This window comes from Lactuca serriola, chromosome 6 (assembly GCF_051521515.1).
Source record: "Lactuca serriola cultivar US96UC23 chromosome 6, Lser_US96UC23_V15, whole genome shotgun sequence".
Lineage (NCBI taxonomy): Eukaryota > Viridiplantae > Streptophyta > Magnoliopsida > Asterales > Asteraceae > Lactuca > Lactuca serriola.
Window position 1 is genome coordinate 78,030,091 of NC_136413.1, and position 8,587 is coordinate 78,038,677.

General features: G+C 34.9%; 2 long non-coding RNA genes across 2 annotated transcripts; both read right to left on the bottom strand.

The window, feature by feature from the left end:
- Positions 1-1,169: 1,169 nt before the first annotated feature.
- Positions 1,170-1,778, bottom strand: LOC145058728 (uncharacterized). Its single transcript, XR_013686484.1, has 2 exons — positions 1,617-1,778; positions 1,170-1,532 (listed from the first exon to the last, which is right to left on the bottom strand). It is a non-coding gene; the product is annotated as an uncharacterized LOC145058728 (long non-coding RNA).
- A 5,960-nt stretch (positions 1,779-7,738) lies between these two features.
- LOC145058573 (uncharacterized) lies at positions 7,739-8,587 on the bottom strand. Its single transcript, XR_013686426.1, has 2 exons — positions 8,410-8,587; positions 7,739-8,326 (listed from the first exon to the last, which is right to left on the bottom strand). It is a non-coding gene; the product is annotated as an uncharacterized LOC145058573 (long non-coding RNA).

Here is an 8,587-nt window from a genome sequence, read left to right on the forward strand (position 1 = left end):
AGATGTCACATAATTTTACACCACAAAGTCAATGTATGCTAATTACTTATTAATGCATCATACTTTTCACTTTTTTTTTTTCGAAATGGTGGGACAACCCTATAATTATTCTTCCAAGTTGTCCATGAATCATTCCAAGACAATAATAATACATAATGGATCTATTATTGAGCTTGTCATATATTTTGTACCTTTCATGATCTAGTTACAACACAGAGAAACACACTCTCAAAGTTTTAAGATTCTTATCATTATGTATGTATTTAGTATTTACTAATCCATACACATACTAGTATATCCAAAATGTGTCTATTCTTTTAAAGGTCTTACAATAGGAGTAACCTACTAACCATATGAAACTTATACATCCATTAATGTACTAAAGGACCATGACACATGAAAAACATGATTTATAACATTTAAAAGCGTCAAACAAATAGTTTTGTATTTAAAAAAGCTTAATATTTTCTGAAGAATTTCAGTACATTCATAGAATAGAAATAACCATTAGAAGACAATATAATCCTTGAAAAAAAAGAGAAATTACGACCCGTATCTTGTTGATGCCAACTTTAGTTTTGGGATGCACTTATTTGTTGAGAGCAAGATCAAAATCTACACTTGACAATGGTTTTCATTCATGGTGTAGTTATAATTGTTGTCTTCCCACAACTAACCCATATGATGAAACCCGTTACAAGGCTCATATATAAGAGTACTTAGGGACTAATAGGATTAAAGACTAAAGAGAATGAAAAAGAGTGAGATTTAGAAGTGTGTTGAGAAGATACAACTATTTATTGTTGGCTTCGATAGCCCAGTTTGTGCTAACATTTAAGACATGCGTCTTGGTTAATATGCTATTGTCACTAGTATGAATTAAGTAATCAAGATGTTAACATACTACTTGTGACCAATGTTATTGAAATACAAGATTAGTGACGTTACATAATTGATTAAATTTAGCATAAGTCCAAGTGGCATGTTTGATAATTTTGGATGAAAAGGCATTTTTTGTCCCTAAGTGGAACGCATGGCATCTCCATCAGATTCGCGTTAATCTTTAAAAACTGAATATTAATTATTCCAAAAATGAAAATCAAATGTTCAATGAAATTGATTTAACAAAAGAGCATATAAATATTAACAAATGAAAACATAATCTAGAATGCTTACAAAGTGTGTTACCAATCCATAAAAAAAGAGAAAAAAAAAGAGGAATATGAGATCTATATCCAATGTGCCATCTTCAATTATATTTTATCAAAAGGGGCACAAAAACCTACATGTACATAACCATAACCACCAAATCATATACATTAACGACCATAATAAACAAAAAAAAAACTTCAAACCAATACATACAACCTAGACCTTATCACCTTATTAGTCAATTTGATATGCATTGGTTCTTTGATTGCACATTCCTTCAACTTAACTTTATATAAGCATCCGCGAGTTTCCTCCACAACCCTAGTATCGTTTATGACCGTCTTTGAATCAAAGCAATTATCAAAATTGAATCATGATCTCTAAAAACAAGGACAAAACCAAAACAAAAATTTAAGATTCGAAATCTTCAATGTTGGTGAGAAAAATCTAGTTTTGAGACTTACCTGTTGAAAAAAGATCCATATTATTCATGTTCTACCTATAATTGTTGTCTTCCAAGTTCCCAAACCTACACCAAATAATGGCACCAATTGTGAGCTTGAATGGAGCATTTGGTGTTAGCTAGGAAGAGGAAGAGTGGAAATAAATGAGGCTTGGAAGTACAATTGCAACAAACGGCCACTTTATTCAATTCCAATAGACCAAGTCGTGGATAAGTTATTATGTTGTTTTAACAAAAGATGGATGCAATTGGAATGATGTCATTGGTAGCTATTAATTAATCAAGATGTTCAAATAATCTTCCTGATGTTTGTTATTAAATACAAGTCTAATGATCGCTTATGTAATTCATTTTTTAAGGTATAACTCCAAAACGTCATATAAATATTTAATCATTTTGGTCGAAAAGGCATTCTTTGTCCACAAGTGGCAGGTATTAGTCTCAATCGATACCCTATTAGTTTTTAAATCTCAAATATAAATTATTTGTAGCTAAAAGTTTGACAATATAAACACTAAACAGTACGGGCATGGTTGGTTCATGAATTAATTCTGTCAAAATCTAAAAGAAATGAAAATTAAATCCATATTGTAAAAAGTAGAGACTACTAAAATGTGTATTTGATGGACTTTATCATTACTAACGCGTAGGCTAATGAATTTAAATTCCAAATATTGCATAATTTCTAAGCCTCAAAATCGCCCAAAACGTAAGTTGTGTTGTTGAATATCTCTGCCAAGCCGTGAGATGTAGTTGTTTAACCCACATTTCGAATTCATTATAATTAGTAATACTTTGCAAATTTACTTTCCACCATCGAGTAAATTCCACCCAAATTTTCATTGTCGTGTTACACATGACAAACATATGATTAAAAGACTCCACATCCTTGTTACAAGTACTACACAAAAGAGAGTCAATATCCATGCCCATGTTGTCAAGGTTTACTTTAACCGGAAATTTGTTCAACCTCCACTTTAAGATATTAACTTTAATCAGGTTAATCTTTAGTTAATGGAAAGTGTACCTTTGTCTATGAGTTGTCTTGTGGATCGAGGCAAGAATGTATCCTTCACCGGGATCCAACTCCCATCGCCATCACCAACTTTCTTAGAACATAAAACATGTAAGTCAATTCCTTTATGATCATTCCACCCATGGTGAAGCTACGAATCCGGTTGGAATTTGAGATTTCCAACAACCTTTTTCTCAATGCATATTTTTTATAACCCGCGCCCACATAGTAAAAAACCTTCACTTCCATTTAAAAAGTGGTGTTCTATTGAACTTGTATAAGCTTCCTACCGTAAACTTCTATCTTTTTTTACTAGCCATCATCTTATTCATATTATCCAAGTAAGTTTTCTTTCACCCATATCTCCACCCACAAAGAACCGATTCTAAATAGATTCTATGGAATCAATTATTTTTTAAGGGTACAAAATAAGTAGCAATACTCTCAAGTATAGACTTAACAACTGCAAGTTGACCACCTACCAAAAATAATTTTACCTTCCATGTAGCCAACATAGTAGAACTTTCCATGACTAAACCTTTGTCATATTTAAACCAACAAGAACACCAATGTATGTTAATGTAAATTTTAAAGCGGCACACCCAATAGTAAATAGTAGTTTTATTTAATCCACTTTATTAAAATCAACACCAATACCTAGGGTTGTAAACAAAAGGAACGAAGACAATTGAATGGGGGTTGTTAATGTTTATTCGTATAAGTTATTCAAAAAAAACAAAGGAACAACGAATAAACGAACGATTTTCTTGTTTGTGGTCGTTTGTTTAACAAATTACATTGATCATATTCGTTTGTTTATGTTCGTTAACATGCTAAACGAACATAAACGGACGGAGATAAACAAACATAATTAAACATAAACAAACATATAATATAGTAATGTAATGAACAAAAAAAGAACTTAAATGAATGAATATAAACAAACTATTAAGGATATGGAGCCCAATACAGAATCACAGCAGCCCACATGAATCACAACAACCCACAACTTTACATCACATTTATAATTCATTGTTATTCCATCTGTACATTTGATTGTATAGTTAAAGAGATCCTATAATATCTCCTATATGTACTCTTGTAAATTCGTTCATTAACAACTTGTAGTCTGCTTATATATGGCATGTAAATTATGGAATGAAATCAAGTCTTTCGATCACTATAATCTCTTCTTTATATGGTATCAGAGCTTAATAGCTCCTAAGAGTTTCAATTCCGATCCAATTTTCTTTTACCTCACTCAATTTCAATCGCCATGTCAAGTGTTACCGAGGTCACAACTCACACACACTTCCCAATTAAACTCACAACCAACAATTTTCCCGTCTGGCGGAAGCAGGTTGTCGCAACCCTAACTGGATTATGTAACGCCCGTAGATCCGTGTTAGTCAATTTTGAGGCAATAAGTGTCGAAAACGACTTTTAGACAAAATACTATTTATAATAAATAGTCTTAACCAAGTTGTAGAACATGTCTCAAGGTTTCCGTACATATAAAGAACGCCAAAATCCGAGTTATAACGAAGAAGTTATGGCTCGTCGAAGTTTTACGGCAAAACCGGCACGGCACCAGAAAGCGTAAAAAGTGAATTTACGATAGAAGACTTATTAGCCTTAGTAATCTAAACCAAAGTTGTAGAGTATGTTAAACTGAGAAAATCCATAAAAAGAACTCCCAAATCTGACTACGTATGAGGAAGTTATGATTTTTCGAATTTTCGGCTTAGTAGTGTACAGCCCGAAACTCGAATTTTAGTTCGAGCGGTTTTTGGCTTACGCGACCTAAATGAGAGTTGAAGATCTCATTAATAAGAACTCAATGGTAAAAAGATAGACGAAAACGGAGTCCGTATGAAGAAGTTACGAATTCTTCGTGGTCATTTAACAATCTAAACGCCTCCTACTGTTAAATTGAGTGTTATTTAACGCTTAAATAATAATAATAATATATAGACTATTAATTAGTCGCGGTTGACGTTAGACTAAACCCTAGTGGTATTGATACTAGGTTTTATCGAAGGAAAATTATTTTGAGAGTATCGAAGCGTTGTCCGAGTGCTGAGTCACCACCTTTCAAGTGAGTGCATGTTCCCTTTTATCTTATACATAGATATGAAATATTTTACATAAATTACGTGCTATGTGTGCATAGTATCTGAATACTTGTTGTCTATGCTGGATGAATGATTTCATACATGTTTTAAATTATTTAAACTGTATACGTATTTTATATCTACAAAATGTGTTGGTAAAACATGGGTAGATGAAATAGTTTCCGTGTGACAAAAATAAAATGAGAAAGAGGTGATATAGACCATGAGGTGAGGGTGAGAGGTGATCCATGAGAGAAGCCTTTTACCCAAGTGATGGCCCCATCATCCAGCAGAGTATGGATGACAACCACAGACTATTTTAGACAGTCCAGTGGACACTAGCAGGCTCGCAACCTGTAGGTGTTTTGAACTGTGTATTCACTAGGTGTACTCTAAAAAAAACCCATTGATATGTATTGCGAGTGGACTCTCAAAAACGATATTATCAATAAAACCCTGGCAGATGCGCCTAAAGGACTCTACCGGCAGAAGCGCCTAATAGAGAACCTCATAACCCCGGCAGATGCGCCTAAAGGACTATTCCGGCAAATACGCCCCATAGAGAATGTCATAATTTTGGCAGCTGCGCCTAAGTGACAAAACTAGTAGTTGTGTTTGACAGATGTGTCATTTACAACGATGGAATTCGTACCTATTCCTTAGGATACTCCTTAGGAATGAATGAACAAGAAATAGCTGATTCTTAGGGTAGATCCTTAAGAATAAAGAAGATAATGGGGATGGGTAATTGGGTTAACTGTTTGATGATTAAACATAATAATTATATTATTGTGGGTTGAAAAGCCTATGTACTCACCAGGTTTCCCAACCTGACCCACTCAGTTTTTTTATATCACAGGTGTCGATATGAAGTGACATTACACTGAGAGATTAAAGAGATGTAGATCACTTGTGTAAATAAATGTAAATTCCGTTTATGCTTATGTTTATGTATTAACGATGACATCCCAAACGTTTTAAAATGAATAAAATACGTTTCTTCGAAAATGTTTTGATAACGTATTTATCGTATTTTTCTGGGAACAAATTCCGCAACATTTTTATGAAAAGAAGTACTCTGATTTTTATAAAGCATAAACAAAATCGGTCTTTTCTGGCCGAGAAAATGGGGATGTCACAGATTAGGTCTCAAAGGTTATTGATGGCTCCACAGCAGCTCCGGTCAAAAACCTAACAACTGACAACATATCGAAAGCAAATCCACAATACACCCTCTGGTATCGACAGGATAAAATCATCCTTAGAGCTCTACTGGGGAGCTGTTCAGAAACTATTCAACCGATTGTCACTTCGGCTGAAACGGCACAAGAAACTTTCAAACGCCTCATAGAGAGCTATGCCAACGTCTCTCGTTCCTGCATTATTTCCTTAAAGTCTCGATTAGCCAACAATCCAGGTGGTACCTGCTCTATAACGGAGTTTCTTCACGATATGAAAAATATTGCGGATGACCTTGCCTTAGCTCAAAGTCCAGCTGATGAAGAGGACTTAATTGTCCACATATTAGGACAACTAGGTGACGATTACACACACATAGCCTCAGCCCTAAAGATTCGTGATACCCCCATTAAGTATCCAGATCTCTTTGACAAACTACTTGATCACGAAAGAACTTTGAAAGACACACACACATCCTCAGTCATTGCAACAGTCAACAGTACCCATAAATTTTCCAGTCGCAATACACTAAAATCCTCCTGTTACAATCGCAATTCACCAAGGTTCAACAACAACAATTCAAATACCAGTTATCGATCAAATTCAGGCCCATCTCGTCCCCCTGGACAATACAATGGAGGCAACAACTACAATAGAGGTAACATAAATATTAGCTACTGTCAATACTGCAATATACCCGAATACGACACTAAGGAATGCAGGAAGTTGTAGCAGCTGCTGGTGGTGGGACCAGTCGGGCTTTTCAGTAATGGGACTTCGATTACACGGAGGCCCGGAATTTTGATGGGATTCAGGACCCGATCATAGCCATGAGGTGGCTATCGGACGTTGAGGGATGTTTTTTCACATGCTCATGTCCTACTGACTAGAAGGTCAGGTATGCTCTGAACCTGTTGAGGTCCGAAGAAAATCACCGGTGGAGATTTATGACAAGGTCGTATACTGATGATCAGAGAGTTACAGTACTTGAGATCAGTTCAGGGAGATGTTCCGCGCTCACTACATCCCACAGGTTGAGCGAGAGCGGCTGACACTGGAGTTTTTAGAGTTGAGACATGGTACTGAGTCGGTGACGGAGATCACCCGTATGTTCACTGAGAGGACGATGTTTTGCCCGGAGTTTGCTTCCGAGCAGGCTCAAATGACACGTTACTCACATCCGAGCAGGCTCAAATGACACGTTAATCACATCCGAAAACTATCATCGTCCATAATTACCCTAATGACCTAAATAGCCATTTGTTGGCATTTCCTATTAATAATACCATGAAAAACTTAGAACTTCTATGGCATGTTAGTGTGCCACATGTTAGTATTGTAATCTCTAATCTTTGGTAAAATTACACTAGTCATGCACCAATTTTTGAACCGTAACACATGTTATGTTTAAGCACTTCGACGAATAATAAACGATTTCATACATACACGGAGTAATAAATGCAGTAGGAAATAAGAACATAATGTTTAATGTGATTCACTTGTTATGAAAAATGGAGGTACATCCACAACAAACAAGAAAGAGATATTTTATTGATAGCCACTGCATTACACTTTTTGTTTAGGGTTGCACTCATTTTTAAATGATCTATTAGTACGAACAAGTTGATCTAAAGTCTGCGAATAAAGCCAAACTCAGAAAACAACTCTGACGAATCTGACCCATGATGCATTGAGAAGCCAAATCCGATATAGGAAGTACGGTGCATCAATGAAGTGTGCAAATAAAGGCAACCCAAGACCCATGATGCATTTAGATGCCAAATCAGATATACAAATTACGGTGCAACAATGAAATCAAACAAAAAAAATCAGACTTTTCAATTCAATAATTCCAACATAACCACATGAACAAGTCTAGTTTGGCACGTACAATAAATGAAGGAGCAAGCAACCAACCATCTATATTGAACTTATAACCACATGAATGCATTAAGTTACCATGAGACATTAATAACACGATTTATACCCTTTAAAAGCATCAAATAAATCCTTCCACTATATTTTATCAAAGATCTAACACCTTATTAAAACTTTGAAACTTAAACACCGTAATGCCAAAGATAAATTTCGAAACGAATCTTTGTTAAAAACATTAACTTCAAATGCTTGCATTAAATTTTATAAAAAAAGGTACAAAAACCAACATATACATACATCTAATCACCAAATCACATACATTAACGACTGTAATGAACAAAAACCTTGAAACCAATACATACGGCCTAGAACTTATTAGTCAGTTTGAGATGCATTGGTTATTTGATTGCACATTCCTTTAACTTAACTTTATATAAACATTGAGTTTCCTCAACAACCCTAGTATTGTTTATGCCCGTCTTTGAATTAAAGCAATCATCAAAACAGAATTTTGATTCCTAAAAACTAAAACCAAAACCAAAACAAAAACAAAAATTAAGATTCGAAATCTTCAATGTTGGTGAGAAAAACCTAGTTTTGAGACTCACCTCTTGAACAAGATCATATGGTTCATGTTATACTTATAATTTTTCTCTTCCATGTTCCCACACGTACACCAAATCATGGCACCATTTGTGAGCTTCAATGGAGCATTTGGTGTTGGCTAAGAAGCAGAGGAAGAGTGGTAATAAATGAGGCTTGGAAGTACGTTACTTGCAACAAACG